Consider the following 17,926-nt stretch of genomic DNA (forward strand, 5'->3'; position numbering starts at 1 on the left):
TTAAACATAAAGAGTAACTTGAATTAATTGACATATATAAAGGGCTACATCCAACAACTGCAGCATACAAATCCTTTTAATGTGTAAATAAAATATTTACCAAAATAGACTGGGTATCTGACAACAAAGCTAAGGCCCATATATTTTAATTAGCTAAATAATTCAGTGATTTTTTTTAACTTCTGTAGAATTACATTAAAATCAAGAATATTAAGGTAACTAGAAAATCAACAGATGATTGCAAGTCAGCTAAGTAATAACGAGTATATGACAAACAGTCAAGCAGTGGTTTAGAAGAAAATGTATAGCTTAAATTGCATATAATGGTAAAGAAAATTTAAAAATGCTTAAAATAAAGAATCTTGGCTTTCAGCTAAGGAGCTAGAAAAATAACAGAAAATTAAATACACAGAAATTAGATGGATAAAATTAATACAAATAAAGGAAGAAAAAAAGAAAATAGAAAACAGACATAGAATAGAAGCAAAATCCAATACAGACAGAAATTTATTCTTTGAAAATATTAATAAACTTAATAAACCCTAGCATAAGTAATCCAAAAAATATTAAAAGGCAAACAATCATTACAAATAGCAAGACTGAAAGAAAGATCTCTACTACAGACCCTATGGACAGTTGAATGGTAATGGGATTATTATAAAGAACTTTATGACAATAAATTTGAATATTTTGATGAAATTTTCAGATCCTTTGAAAAATAAACATAAAAACTGACACAAGAAGAAATATAAAACATGAATGACCTATATCTTTAAGGAAACTGAATCCTTAATCAGTAACCTTTTGATAAAGAAAACTGCAGTCTCAAATGTTTTTGAAGTGAAGTCTCAAAAATTTATGAGAGAAATAATACCAATTTTGCATGAAAACTGCGGAGGACAGTAAGCAGAGGGAAGATTTTCAAACATATTTTACAAAACCAGTAGAAGCTTTATATCAAAATCTTATAAGACATTCCAATTAAGGGAAATAAACAACCAATATCTCTCATGAACATGGATACAAGACTACTAAGCAAAATGTTAGCAAATGGAATCCAGTTACATATATAATAATGGAAAAAAAAAGATTCAAGTAATAAGATTCATTCCAAAAATATAGAGATCATTTAATATATTTGAAAATAATGAATATAATTCATCACATTAATAGAATAAAGGACATAATGATCACTTTAATAGATATAAAAAAATTTCATAAATTTAAAAAATTCTTAATTAAATTTGTAGCAAATCAGGAATAGAAGGGGACATTCTCATCTAATACAGAACATGCTATAAAAGCTACAGGTAACATAATATCTAATGATAAAGTTTTGAAAGCTTTTCCCGTATAGTTGAGTATAAACATGGATGAGTACTATCACCGTTTCAATCCAACATTGTACAGAAGCCCCTAGCTAATGTAATAATGCACGTGTTCTCAACGTGGTTCCTGGAAACAAAGTCAGCAGAAAAATAATCAACTTTATTTCTATATGCTAGCAAGACAGAGGAAGGCAAAACAAAATATAATTTATGATAGGATTTAAAAAATCAAATATCTAGAAATAAATCAACTAAATTGTTTGTAAGACTCACACACCATAAACTGCAAAATGCTCTTGAGTGAGAACAATGGAATATTACTGAATCATTACAAAAGAAAAATAATCTTGCCATTTGCAACAACATGGATTGACCTAGGGGGCATTATGCTAACTGAAATAAGTCAGAGAGAGAAAGATAAATACTGTATAATTTCACTTATCTGTGGAATCTAAAAGAGAAAGCAAATGAATAAACATAACAAAACAGAAACAGAGTCATAGACACAGAGAATAAACAGATGGTTTCCAGAGGGGAGGGGAGATTAAGAGGTACAAACTTCCAGTTGCAAAATGAATGAGTCATGGGTATCAAATGTACGGTGTGGGTAATATAGTCATCAATATATTGGGTTGGCCAGAAAGTGCCTTTGGTTTTTTAAGTAAAAATAAAAGACACATTTTTTCATTTTCACCAAGAACTTTATTGAACAATGTATTCACCCTTTTGTTCCACTACCTTCTGCCATCTTTCAGGCAACTTCATAATTCCATCTTCCCAAAACTTCTTATCTTTTTGAGCAAAGAACTCTTCCAGGTGCCTTTTACAGTCTGCCAGGGAATTGAAATTTTTTCCATTAAGAGAATTTTGTAAAGACCTAAATACATGAAAATCTGAAGGTGCAATGTCTGGTGAATAAGGCGGATGAATCAGAACTTCCCAGCCAAGCTGGAACAGTTTTTGCCTGGTCATCACAGAAACATGCGGTCTTGCGTTATCCTGATGGAAGATTATGCATTTTCTGTTGACTAATTCCGGATGCTTTTCATCGAGTGCTGCTTTCAGTTGGTCTAATTGGGAGCAGTACTTGTTGGAATTAATCCTCTGGTTTTCAGGAAGGAGCTTATAATAGAGGACTCCCTTCCAATCCCACCATATATACAACATCACCTTCTTTGGATGAAAACCGGCCTTTGGTGTGGTTGGTGGTGGTTCATTTCGCTTGCCTCACAATCTCTTCCGTTCCACGTTATTCCACAGTATCCACTTTTCATCGCCCGTCACAATTTGTTTCACAAATGGAACATTTTCATTACATTAAGTAGAGAATCTCATGCGGAAACCATGGTCAAGAAGGTTTTTTTTGCTTAACTTATGTGGAACCCAAACATCAAAGCGATTAACATAACCAAGCTGGTGCAAATGATTTTCAAGGCTTGATTTGGATACTCTGAGTATGTCGGCTGTCTCCCGCATGGTATAATGCTCACTGTTCTCAAGTAATGTCTCGATTTGATCGCCATCAACTTCAACTGGTCTACCCGACTGTGAAACATCATCATATCTAGCAAGAAATCTCCAGCACAAAACTTCGCAAACCACTTTTGACATGTTCAATCAGTCATAGCACCTTCTCCATACACTGCACAAACCTTTTTTTGCACTTCAGTTGTGTTCTTACCTTTCTTGAAATAATAAAGCATAATATGCTGAAAATGTTGCTTTTTTCTTCCATCTTCAATATTAAAATGGCGACACAAAAATTCACCAATTTTGATAAGTCTTCTTTTAAGTGCACACTGATATGACAGCTGTCACATACAATCTAACGACATTTTTTTGAATTAAGTTAAAGACAACTAAGTGCTACTAGAGCCATCTTAGGGAAAAAAACAATGGAAACTTTTGGCCAACCCAATATAATACCTTTGTATGGTGACAGATGGTAACTAGACTTATCTTGGTGATAATTTTGAAATGTATAGAAATATCAAAACACTGTATTGTGTAACAGGAACAAACATAGTTTCTGTAGGTCAATTATACTTCAAAAACAATCAATCAAACAAACTCATAGAAAAATAGATCAGATTTACGGTTACCAGAAGTGGGGGGATAGGGGAAGGGGGATTGGATGAAGACAGTCAAAAGGTCCAAAATTCCAGTTATAAGATAAACAAGTACTAGGGATGTAATGTATACTATGACAAACATAATCACCATTTCTCTATGTTATATATGAAAGTCGTTAAGAAAGTAAATTCTAAGAGTTCTCATCAGAAGGAAAAAAATTTATTTCTCTATTTCTTTTATTTTGTATCTATATGAGACACTGGATGTTCACTTGACTTGTGATAATCATTTCATGATGTACGTAAGTCAAATCATTATGCTGTACACCTTAAACTTATACAGTGCTGTATGTCCAATGATGGACATACAATAAAACTGGAAGAAAAAAGATCAAACATCTAGAAATAAATCAACTAAAGCATGCGCAAAACTCCTACACTGTAATTTGCAAAATGTACTTGAGAGAGATTTAAGAACACCTAAATCAATGGAGAGAGCGATGTAGTTTTCATAGACCAGAAAACTTGATATATATCAATCCTTCCAAACTTACTGTCAGATTCAGTGCAATGTCATTCAAATCACGAGGATTTGAGTACATTAACTTTCCTACTGTAAAGTTCACACAGAATCACGAAGACCCAAGAAGAGCTACAGGTAGCCTTAAGTTGGAAGCTACAGGTCTTAACTCTACCAAATCTTCTACCAGATGATAAGACAGTACAGCTTTCTGGAAAGCCCCAGAGCGGGAGAGCATTTGCTATTGACGAATAGACTAGGGGACAGAATAGAGGGTCCAGAAAGAGATTCACTCACATAAGTTAACATGATTTCAGAAAGGCATAACTTGGTATCAGTTCAGAAAGCATGGTCTTCTCAATTAATGGCACTGAATCACTTGCATAATTATTTAGAAAATTAACAAAATTTAACTTGAGATGGAGCATGTATGTAAAAGTGAGAGCTAGAGTTTTAGAGCTTCTAGAAGAAAACTGAAGAGAATCACTTCGTGATTAAGGTAGATTTATTAAACAGAATTCAAAAAGCATTTTTCATAAAATAAAACTTGGATACTTTTACTTCAAAAATAAAAACTTTCACCCATACAAATGTCATATAGTAAGTAAAAAGTCAGGCCCCAGATGGGATAATATATTTGTAACCTATTTATTTAATAGACTCACATCCATCAAAATATAGAACTATTTCAAATCAATTATAAAAAGAGAGAAACTAATTAAGATTGGGTAAAATGCTTTACATAGGAGAATATCAAAATATCCATTCACATATGAAACATGGTTAAACATCATTATTCATAAGACAAATGGAAATTAAAAATAACAGTGAGATACCCATTAATCCTACCATAATTGCTGAAATTTAGAAGACTGGCAGTACCAAGGCTGCAGAACAATGGGAACCTTCAGACATTTCTCATGTGAGATGAGTAGTTAGAAGCATTTGGAAAAATGTGAGTAATGTCTACTAAAACACTAAATATTAGCATAACCTACAGACCAGCAATTTCACTCCTGGCTATGTGATACGTGACAAATGATTACATCCATGAAAATGCAAGATGTACAAAGGACAAGAATGCTCATACTAGCTTTATTTGTCATGGCCCCAAACTGGAAATAATCCAAACAATGATCAATGGTAGAACAGCAAATCATAGGACAGTCATACAGTGGAACAGCAGAGTAATATACTAAAGCATAGAACAACATGGATGTATCTCGTAGGTATACTGATGAGTAAAATAAGTAAGATACAGAGTGCATACCATGTGCTTTTACTCATATATAGCCCAAGAACAGAAAGAACTAATCTACTGTAATAGGAGTAAGAGTGAATGCCCCATGATACCCACGGGGAGGTTGTACTGAGTGGGTGTGGGTGTGAGGGAGCTTTCCTGGGGGGTGGAATTGCCCCATATTTGGTCTGAGTGGTGATTATAAAAGTCAATACCTGTGCGTAAAAATGGCTGAGCTGTACACCTAATTATGATAAGGGCATTTGCTGTCAATGATTCCCCAACTTAAAACATGTAACTTTTAAAAAAACTTAGTGTGTAATACTGAACAACCTATTTAAATTCCCTCAGACGTGACTCTTTCACATGCAAAATGAGATAAGTAATACCAACCAAAATATGAGATTATTACAAATATTCAATATTAAATGAGTTAATGAATAATAATAACACACAATCCATTATGTAGGAAACATGGTTTGCATTCCCATATGAAGCTAGCCTTCGATTTTTTCTCACTCCATTTAATTCATTTGTTGTCAGTCACATTGACATTTAACTCTATCTATTTAAATGCCCATGGAATACAAATTTCTAAACATCATATGCAACACAAAGCGTGTATTTCTTCATTCATAAAAATAAAATGAAACATCCCAATTTGAGGGTACAATTGCTTTCATATCAGAAAAGGAACACAAAAATTTCAAGTAACAGGAAAACATTTTCAAAAAAAGGAATAGCGGGAATTTTAAAATTAAACATGTTTTTACATTTTATTTGCAACTAGGGGCAGTTTTTGCCTCCCCAGGGTAGACTGGGCAGTGTCTGGAGATATTTTAATTTGTTACAAGGCAGGTGTGCAACTGACATCTGGTGGGTGGAGGCAAGAGATGCCGCTAAATATCTTATGATGCACAGGACAGACCCCACCAACAAAGACACATTGGGCCAAAATGTCTATAGTGCCCACGTTAAGAACAATCTAAACCCTGGCTCAGGACAATGAATATCTACTATCACTGCCTGCAGACTCTGGCAGAAATCAGTCTCATCTTTCCCCAGACAGTTTTCACAAATTATAGATTTTGAAACTCCATATAAGTTTGGACCAAAATTTCTTACTCAAAATTATAAAATCCAAAACATCCTTAAATCAGAATTCATATCATCATGAACTGACTGGACCTGTTTTACTGTGAGGTTATTTATTGCCTTTATTTATCCAATATCATGTATGTCTGCCTTCCATTGTAGACATAATAATGCATGTGACTAAAGGGTACTGCCCCAGAGGTATCTGGGGGGTTATTAGAGTTTTATATGATATATGCACTGTAGTGCTTTCTTGAAAGTCAAGAATCCTGAAAGGTATCTATCCCCAAATGTTTAGGATAAGGAAGTGTTGATCAATATTAGACCAGGGCATTATAAGGAAATTAGAAAGCAGCATTTTTTCCCTTCTCCCAACCACTCCACTTATTAGCAAACTAATTCTACATGGGTAATTTACCCCAGGTTCCTCACGTAAAAAACATAAATAATAATAACACCTAGGTAATAATAATAACACCTACCTCGTAGGTAGAGTATTAAATGAGTGAATATTTTAAATGACCACAATAATTCCCAATATCTAGCTGGTGTTCAATGAATGACAGCTTTTCTATATGTCTTTTCTCTGTTATTATTTATTATTATTTTATTAATAAATGAAATATATTGCTTTTTAATACTTGAATTGAGCACTCACAAATTAAGAAGTCTTTTTTAACTGACTATATATATATATATATATATATATATATATATATATCAATATATATGTTATATATATATAAATAATTAGAGATGATCTGGGCACACCACTTGGAAACCTGATTATATTACATCCTTACTTGAATCTACACAGTTAAAAGGTCAGAGTCACCTGCTAAAGGCATAGCAGCAGAAGCTCCAATCTGGAGCAAGGGCTCTACTGGGGTGCTTTTAAAGAATGGGGCTTGACTGTGCATGAGGCAATAATGTGTAAACTGTGGACACGGTACACACTGCATTCAACACCGATCACCTTCAATGCCTTTATGCAGCCATTAAGAAAAATCTTCACATATGAATAAATGGGGGATTGCAAGTGAAGTTGCTGACAAGTCAGTGAGTCAACCTGGATAAGCATTCTGTACTTCTCATCCCTGCAGCTGTATGTTCTGGAATGTATGTACGGAATATCTCACTATTCCATAGTCCTTTGTTCCAATCCCCATGTGTTCTAGTGAAGGAGAATCATTTCTGCTTTGGAAGCATTAGCTTTTTTCAGTGAATAAGGGCAGTAATTTAGGACTAAGAGAACATATCATGGGTGTATTGTGTTTGTGTTTTCTCTAGTTAAAAAATTCCTAAGTATGGAAGAAACAAAGTTGAATAGGAATGTATACTGAGCGAAACAGACTCACAGAAATAGAAAACAAACTTATGGTTACCAAAGGGGACAGTGGGACGATGGGAGGAGGGCGATAAATTAGGAGTATGGGATTAGCAGATACACACTACTATATATAAAATAGATAAACAACAAGGACCTACTGTATAGTACAGGGAACTCTACTCAATATCTTGCAATAACCTTTAATGGAAAAGAATCTGAAAAAGTATATACACACACATATGTATATATATGTACAACTAATCACTTTGCTGTACACTTGAAATTAACACAACATTGTAAATTAACTATACTTCAACTAAAAGATAGAGTTCAATGGAAAGAAAAAAAGAATGTGTGCTGCGGTGCTGCACCCAGATTCCCTCTCGCACTCACACTCTCGGACACTGAAAACATTAGCTGCTGACAGCTCACAGCTGCCTCTCCGTGGAAAGTGCTTTCGGTAGCTTCACCCAAGATGACGTTTCCTCCAAGGCGGTAGTCCACGCTGAGAACCAGCAAGGATAAATGGCCTAACCCCTTGCCTTAATTTGGGACCGTCCCAACTCCAGAGCTCCCTACAGGATTGGCTGAGGCCTCAGGTGCACACGTAGGTCAGATCAGCGCTCTTCCCCGCAATCCTGCCTTCCTCTCGCCCTTCCAGATGTTTCTCCCAAGAACACTCCCCAACAGACCTTCTGCTCACATTCTGTACTCAGAGTGAGAAACTCAAGCTGGTACAAATAATTATTTTATTCATTCAACAAATATTTATTAAGTATCTACTGCACAATGCAATGCACTGGGTCCTGGAGATACAATGGCAAAAGAGATTAAACAATTTCCCATATGAGGTAAATGTACTAACAGTTTGCACTGGTTTTTAACCAAGGGGTGGATCGACCCATATTTGTACTTTCTTGCAAACGCAAAATCCATTTCGAATGCCTTCTAAACTAAACATTAGGTATCGATTCCTAAATTTGATATATCGTCAAGTTGGTGGTGGCAGGTGAGTGTGGAGGAGTGTGGCAGGATTTTAAGTGTTTTTTCTGAATGGTAAAAGACACAGAACAGTAGAATTCTAACCTCGGCTCCCCTCTTAATTTTCTGCATAAATTAGTAAGTCACTTTGCCTTCTTAAGGGTCATTTTTCTATCGCAGAGTGAGGCTGCGAATTTCTTTGAGATTAATATTAAATATTATTGAACAGTTAGCCACTGAGGTTTTCAGGTGGCCATAATGTAGGGGGAGACCAAGGGGACCCCATCTGAGTGATTGGTGTGGGGAAAAGAGCTATAAGTAAGAACTGAGAGATACAGAAGAGCCAAAGAATTTACGAAATAATGAGAACTATGAACTAAATTTCTAGGCACTTCAGTATTTAGACGTAATGGTTCAGATTCTCTAGTTTTGTCCTTTTATTGCCTATGTGACAGCAGATGTTAAAATGAAAGACAAAAATAACTGGAGAATTAAAAGTGAGAATGAAGCTAGACTTACTAAACTGCACATGTATTTATATGCTAGAAATAGCACTTCAATGAAGAACAAATAACATACAAGCCCCTGTAACATAAGAAAATGTTAGATTTAATGTTTTACTCCTGATTTATATGTATTACACAAACAGTATGCAACAATAAAAATAATGTTAAAATGTCAACTACCAACTTCCCTTAATTACAGTTTTTCATTTTCTAACACATGCCATAGGAAATAATGGAATGATTGGTCTAACTCGAATATAAGGAAGAAATATTTTCAACACAGCTAATTAGAATCTTGTAGCATCTCTCTTGTCAAAGGTATTGATTTGTTTACAATATTCTTCTTTCATTTCTTCTCTAGTGCTTGCTCATGAGTGAATCACATTCCCACATTTTTATTTCATGAGACAGTAAATCTTAGCATCAAGTTTGTGGTTTGTTCTTACAAAAGAGAGTATATGGATCTAAGACTTTGTCCAAACATCAAGAATGTAACCTGCACCTACACTGTCAACTTTTAAAAGTGTGCCTTCTTTATATATTTGATTTGGTATAAGATGACCCTTAAGAAAACGTGGGAGACGTATAAATCTGACTCAGAAGACTCCATAAATCTACTTTCCCTACTTCCTAGGAAACCGCTTTGGAGTAGATGCCTTTTTATCAGCTAGGCTCCATATGGAACAATGGAACCCAGGCCAGCTTATTCCATGGAGAAAATTGATACAGCTGGTATATTTAGTGGAAGAGCTAAAAACAGGAAAAAAGTGAAGCAAAACAGAAATAAAAAGTGGGAGGGGTACCCTGGGAATGCAGGGGCACGGAGAGAAATTGGCTTCTGCAGAGTGCAGGAGCTGAATGGCCTGGCCAGCACTGTGATCTTGAAGAAAAGGCTGCCAGGTGGGAGCTAGGACCCTAGAAGGAGGAGCTGACTGGTGGGAGTGGAAACCAGTGAGGAGAACCATCGCCTCCAGAAATACTATGAGAGACAGAGACAGAGAGACAGAGAGAGACAGAGAGGGAGGGAGAAAGAGCGGTAGGTTCAAATTCTTTTTAGAAAAAATAAAAATGTTTTGGTTCTCTTAACTGAAATATTCAGGAAGTCAGAAATGCTGGGAGGAATCTTGCTAGCTTTCAAGTTTGAGCTCTGCTTTCCTCTGTGCGGCCAACATGTTGCAGTAGGGCTTCTTGTGTTTTTAGAAGAATTGTCTCCATCTTCTTTAGGTTTACTTGGTCCTTACAGCTTGTGAGATCTCGGAAGCAGAGGCTGCAATCCCCTAGTGTCCACAAGGAAGATCCTGCCCCTCCATCATGTGAACATCCCAGGACAAATGATTGGGTTCAAGTGGATGGCGGCCCTCTGGCCAGTTTGGGTCACGTGTTTGCCACGATGGAGAAGGGAGGTGCCTCACGTATGAGAGAGGGAGCAATAAACATACACAAACAAATTGGAAGCAAGACGGATGACAAAGTGGTATCCATCGCACTTGGTACTACGTTATTTTCATCACGTTCTCTATTTATCAGCATGTCACTAGGCACGAAGTGGTTAAATGGGTCAAGGCAATTTAGAAAGATTAACCATCTGGAAGTAAATTCCTTATGGAAAGTGCAAAGATAGGGGAGTGGACATACATGGCTCTAGACAATAAATACAATCCAGTTTGCAGAAATATAGGCAAATAAGGTCAGGAATAACTGTAAGAACATGGCTAGAGATTGGGCATCTGGTCTCAAAATCACAACAGAGACCAATGATCTGACTTGGGTCTTTAGCAACAAAGACGAGTTTTGCACTTTTATACTAGACTTCCTTAAATCCCCTCTTCCTAATCTGAAATAGTTCAAGATAGTGGGGGTAAAGCTATTCCCTGTTATGTGCTACAGAAATCATCAGAGACTGGCAAAATTAGGCAAGGCCTGAGAATTTCAGTGCTTTTGAGAGGAACACCAACCCCTCTGTTTTTCAGAAACAATTTTTTTCTGATTTTCTCTTATATATCATCTGGCTCATAGCTATTGTAGAATTTTCAACTAAGAAAATACTATCCAGGTCTCCTTCTACTTCTTAATTCATTTTCGTCTCCTCTTATTGATTGAATAATGTAATTAAAGCAACACCATTTGCTATATTGCCTGCAGTCATGATATTTCCACCATTTTTTTTTTTTTGGAGCTGTGTATAATTATATTAATCTGAAGCTTTTCAAACTAGCTCAATCGATCTTCAATAGAATGTTGAATTAGGTAATTGATGTCAGGAAAGTCTTGTTGTTGTTGTTATATCTTATTCACTTTGAACTGAATGGCCCCAAATGTTTTTTACATTTGAATGAGTCCATTCATGTTGACTGTATATATTACATACAACTTAACTTTGGTTCAAACCTCATTTATTTTTATTTATCCTTCTATGTATTTATACAAATGTTGCCTGTAGGTTGCCATGACCTTTCAGAGTTGTAATAATCTTCTAAAAGTGGACCATTCTTTCAGTGTTCCATATTATAATTTAAGGTATAGCATCTATTATAATCAATCATTCATAAAAGCTTAATACTGCAGAAAGCTAAATAGCAACCCAAAAATAATCTTTTCATCATTAAGAAAAAAAATGGCAAATTATGCATGAATGCTAACAGTATAAGCTCTTAAGTGCATCTGATGACTGTTAAATATTGATGTCGTAGAAGAGGCCTCCTTTATATTTGTCAAGTCTTACTGGAACACCCTGATATAAAAGCCACAATTACATTTATGGTGACAGAGTTAATGTATTGTTAGCAAATCTACATTTGTCAGTGGGGTCAAGAATACCTTGGTGTCTACATTAAACTTTAATACAGGAGTTTTTAGTGAATAATAATTACTGGTAGTATATGTATAGCTGATTCACTTTGTTATAAAGCAGAAACTAACACACCACTGTAAAGCAATTATACTCCAATAAAGATGTTAAAAAAATAATAATAAATTTTAAATAAACAAAAAACAAAAAAAACCCAAAGAGGCAGTAAATATCTACTTTTAAAAGGGATACCTGGAGCGATCTTGTTTGGCTATGACCTCAACCCAACTGTCTCTGTGATTTACAGTCTTCTGATGCCAGTCTAGATACTAGTTACCTCCTGGGCTCTGGGCTCATTCTGAGACTGGCCACTGGAAGGATTTCTACTTGTCCAGATGCTCCTCGTCCTAACCATCCTTTGCACCGAAGTGTTTTCTCAAAGACTCTAAAATACTGTCCCTTCCCTTCCATGTTTAATAAAATTAGCAGGTGATTCTGGTTTCTCCATTAAGTTGAAAGATCCTTGAGAACAGAGACTATGCCATGTATGACTAAATGGATGAATAAACTGTATTTTTCCCATAAAAATAATAATTACTGGTAAAGTAAAGCTCTAAGGAAACCTCTTGCAAACATGCATATGTGAGATACTCTGTGAGTCCAGGGTCTTTTAGAAACAAGTATAGTGCGACAGTAAAAAGCAAGAAAAAAATAGAGTGCAATTTAAAAACAGAAATCTGAGTCAGCAGTGGAGTCTAGCTCCGTGTTCCTTAGAGAAATGCGTTACCGTCTTTTCCGTCAGAGCTAAAACATCAATACATCTGGGTGGGTCTACCCTACTACCTAACTTACTGGAAGGAACTTGACCACTGCACGAAGGACTGCAGCAGCGGCATGAAAAGAGGGAGGGGGGAGAGAAGGAGTTATCAATGGTTCTGTTCTAGTCCTGATCTCTACTGCCCATTTTTACATTCTTTCTTGTATCAAAATGCTTCAATGTGTTATCTTATAGCATCACACAGTTACATAATTTACATTAATGGCCAGAAAAATCCTTACAATCAAGATTCTTAACGGGGGGTCCCAGATCTACACGTGGGCTTCAGACAGCCTTTGAACACTGAATTTTTTGTACTGACATTTGCAATTTGTTTCTGGAAAGGACATCAATGGGATCACAAATGATTTTTCACATGGGCTACAAAACACAGTTTAAGAATTCCTGCTGTAGAAACTAGATTCAAATAAAGTTATTTTGGGGGGAGTGATTATGTTTTGGAGAGACAGTCCCCCGTGGATCCCTTGTGTTTCTACACTCTTGCAAGCAGAGACACTTACCGTCTGTTCGGGACTGTCTTTACAAGGGTGTCCCTATAGCAAGTCCTCTTGGAAGACAGAGCTCTCCCTCCGGCACAAGGGGAAGGTTTGCATATAGACTTAGAAGATACAGGGAGTATCTCTCTCTGGAGCCAAAGGCCAATTTGCTTACTGCAATTATAGTAAACACTTTGGGCTCCCTAATCTCAGGGTCCCTTTCTTGTAATGGAGGTCACTGCATGTTGCCAGTGTCGCCTGAGTCTCTTAGTGTCATCCTGTGGGGATTAGGACTCAGAGAACTGGGATAGGGAAATGCTGGCCCTCTGGCTTCTGTGTTGCTCTGTGTAATCAAGTCCTTTGTCTTGACTCAGGAATCTGATACCTTCAGCCCAGCCAGCATCCAGGAACCAACTGCAGGCTACCTGTACGATATCATAGCCTTCACAGTTTTGGCCATAAGCATGGAAACGCTGACAAAGGCATGCCTTTGGAAGAGGAAAAATCAAAGCCCTCTTGGACAGGCTGTAACCGAGCAGGACCCTACGAGGTCTTCCCAGAACAGACCCCCACCTGTGTCCTCCACCTGCCTTTTGTCTGTAGAAAAACTTTGGTCAAAGAATAAATTTCCTCAGAGAAGCGAGAAAACGCAGAAAGAAAGGAAAATAGTCAAGCAAGACAAAATAATAATACTTTAGCCACTGAACAAAGTCAAGGACCTTTAGCTCGTCCTCAAGGGCTGTAGATAACACTCTGAGCCGTGTCCTTTGAGCTGTTTTGCAGATACTGAAACTCCCACCAGGTGGAAGAAGTTAACCGCATGCTGCCCACCAGCACGTAGACCGTGGACCGGGTGGAGCCAGAAGGCCGATGATGCTGATTCCCCATTACCTCACCACCAACCAATCAGAAGAAGGTCCACGAGCTGACCACGCCCTGCTCCCTGGACACTGTAAGACTCCTCAATACCCCTCCAGGGGGGACACACAGTCTCGAGGGCAGTAGCTTGCTGTGGCCCCCTTTGCCTGGCAAAGCAATTAAGTTATTCTTTTCCACTTCACCCAGAACTCTGTCTCTGCATTTCTATTCAGCACCATTGAACAGAGGCTGAGTTTCAGCAACAAGATTAACAGGATTTGAGGGAAGTCCACGATCATCAATAGCAACCATACTGACCAAAATGCACAGTCAACTGGGCAATCAATGGTTCTTTACACCATAGCTGTTGATTAGTAGGAACTGGGGAGGCGGCTGCCGGCTGAGTACCATCAAGTAAGTTCAAGGACTTGTGTCCAAAGACTGCTCTAGTCATGGTTAGCTCTCCTAAGGAAGCGGCACTTCCTGGCCAGTCTGATGCCAGCCTTAGGTTTGCCCCATTATAAAAACTAATACTAAGATTCTTCCTGGGGGTGCTGAATTTTCCACTCCTTTTCAGACAAGAGTTGCGGAATTGCATAACCATACTGAATATGAGGGGAGAGACATGGCAACCACTGTGGGCAGAAACCAGGAGTAATGTGAGGACAGACTGTCCAGCCTGGGCAGGGAGAGCGTGGGGTACAGGACATTTTGTCAAAGAAGGACCACAACAACTATTCATTATGGCTGGACCCCTTCTGTGGTCTCTCAGGCCAGCCTTAGATCATTCAGAGACAACAGGAAAAGATGCTACAGATTTTTGCAATGGGTCCACTCAGCTACAAAGGAAGTTCAAGTCTTCAGGGAAGATTTCCCTGAGTCAGACAAACTCCCATGGGAACCCACAGAAGAGACTGACCCTTGTATGAGGCTCTCACTGCCCTGGGCTGGGTTTACAAGGTAAAAGATGACCCACTAGACAATGAGACTGAACAAAGGGATTTCAGACAAATTATTTCAGTCATCCATGCATCCCTGGAAGACTCTCCTAGCTCATTTGTTGGAAACGGGAAGAACTTAAGAGATGACGTGGTAATGGAACACTGAGGTGGGTGGACGCCTTTAAAGGATGCCACAGTGCGAGTCCGTCCCAGGTCAGCCGAAGGGGGCAAACCCTGCAACCCAGCAGCAATATGGGGAGGACTGCTAAGAGGCTCCCAACGCTGAAACAGATGGTGTCAATAGTGAAGACCTTGCTACTCAATATATAAAACAGATGGTGTCAATAATGATGACCTTGCTACTGAAACACTGAATTTTGTTCGAGTTGCTAGCAGTAGCCATGCCACTCAGAGACAAAAGCCAATGTGTCTCAGGGGCTTCCCTGGTGGCGCAGTGGTTGAGAATCTGCCTGCCAATGCAGGGGACACGGGTTCGAGCCCTGGTCTGGGAAGATGCCGCGGAGCAACTAGGCCCGTGAGCCACAACTACTGAGCCTGCGCGTCTGGAGCCTGTGCTCCGCAACAAGAGGGGCCGCGATAGTGAGAGGCCCGTGCACCGTGATGAAGAGTGGCCCCCACTCGCCGCAACTAGAGAAAGCCCTCGCACAGAAACGAAGACCCAACACAGCCATAAAATAAATAAATAAATAAATAAATAAATTAAAAAAAAAAAAAAAAAGGTCAATGTGCCTCGTGTATTGGGTGGAGCCAAACGCTCCAACACGACCCCGATGCTCAGACCTTCTCTGTTGCTCGGACCTCAGCTGGTGTAAGGAAAAAGATGGTTAGGGGTTGAGGCCAGGATCTCAAACTTCAGGGACGGGAGGAGCTCCAACCTGTGTGACTTTGTTGGAGCCCCAGTCACTGTGTGACCAACCTACCTGACACTGTGGGGAGAAGGGGCATCTCCCTGTCCCCTAAATAGGTTTTACTGGTGTTCTCAATGGGAAGGGACGTGAAACTGACCTTGACCTTGGGGGTACAAGAGATGGACCAAATCAGTGTTCTTTAGTTGTTCCTACAACCAAGTATAGAGTAGGCATTGAGGTGCTGTGTACCTGTTCATCCCTGTCGCATAAATTCTAGGACTCTTTCAATTGGGGGCTTCTCATGCAGAGAGGCGCTAGCACCTTTGGGACCCTGCGATCCTGAAGAGCACTTTGAGCTGTAAGTTTCTCTGCCTGAGGCTGTTGCCAAATGGAGCCCCTGGCAAAGGAGGTGCTCTCCGCACAGACACAGCCCTCCAGGGTTTTGGACTTGTTGCCCCCTTGACACAGCGACCAGCCACACCCCGCTTCAAAAGCAGCCATTAGCTTCCTAATGGGACGATGGGCTTTTATTCAAACCGAACACTTGACCCAGGAGGCCTTGTGACTGAAATGCTCCTGTTGGGTGTGTCAACTCAGACTCCAGGACTCGCAATGAAAGAAAGACCCGAGGGCACTCACTTTTCAGATGGAAATGACGTATTCAAGAAGCAACACCTCTGAGCCCTCTTCCTGACCTGGCCTCAGCCTTGACCTCCGAGAACCACAGACTCACATCATAGATTCTTTTGTCCTCCCTCCACACTGAGAGACGTGAACAAACATGTCTTAGTCAGCTCAGGCTCCTATAACAAAATACCATATTTTTCACAGTTGTGGAGGCTGGAAGTCCAAGATCAAGGTGCCAGCTAGCTGGGCTCCTAATGAGAGCTTTCTTCTTGGCTCGCAGACAGTAGGTCCTGGCAAGGTGGAAAGAGTGCTACAGTCTCTCCCCCTTCTTATAAGGACACTAATCCCATCATGGGGCTCCACCCTTATGACCCCATCTGAACCTAACTGCCACCATAAGGCTCCACCTCCTAATATCAGCACATTGGGGATTAGGGTTTCAACATAGGAATTTCAGAGGGACCAATGTGCAGTCCATAACAAAGCCCCAGCATCGTTTCTAACAGCTTAAGGCTGTATCCTAGAATGTCCCCAGCCTCAAGTACTTCCTGAGAAAGCTCAGAGCTGCCAGGAGAACTTACTGTTTGTTTCAGCCAAAACTCAATGATAGGCAGATAGACTCCTTAACCCCTCTTGGATCAGTTACTTTAGAAAGGCTCGCAATTATAAATGCTTTCTCTGACCCTTTGAGATGTAAATCTTCTAAGATCCAGAGCTCTCTTCTCAAGGACCTGAGAACCATCTCTTTACAAGGCAAACACTCAAGTTACTTTGGGCTCCCAAATCTCAGGGTTCCTTTCTTGTAATGATGGTAGCCTTAATTAGATCCTGTATCAGGAAAATTGAATGGATTTCATTCCACCCTCTAGGTCCTATGAATCAGAATGGACAACAGAGTGCCTTACTCTTAGGAAATGTTTTCGAAAAGCAAGGTAGCATAGAAATGAGTGGTGTTTATTATCAGAAGACAATTCCCTATGGGCTTCTCACATTTCCGCTTATCTTGCAATAAAGCAGAGGTGCTGACTGCCTTTGTTCCACAACATCTTTGTTCCAAAATGTCAAGGGTGTTTTCAGAGTGATCAGTCTTGGAAGATAAGAGATAGCATCTCTGTCCAGAGCAAAGGGCAGGTTTATTTACTGGCCACTATGAAAGAGTTATGTTCCAAAAGCTCAGACTCCTCTCTGGTAACGCGACCCGCTGCATACATAGGTGTCACCAGGCAAGTCATGTTTCTCTGAGGGAATTAGGGCTGGTGGAAGCAGCTGCAAGAAAATGCTGATATTCTGACCTATTACTACTTTTGGGAGTAATAATGTCCTTTATTTCTGACCCAGGAATCTCACGTCCCAGCCAGCATTCATGAAACTGGAGGCCCAGAATTTTAATTGCAAGTAGGGTAAATTAGTAAACCCTTCACAATTCTTGACATATGCTGAATTTGTTTGCTGGGATT

The sequence above is a fragment of the Balaenoptera physalus genome (assembly GCF_965194825.1).
Source record: "Balaenoptera physalus genome assembly, chromosome: 21".
In the NCBI taxonomy this organism is placed as follows: domain Eukaryota; kingdom Metazoa; phylum Chordata; class Mammalia; order Artiodactyla; family Balaenopteridae; genus Balaenoptera; species Balaenoptera physalus.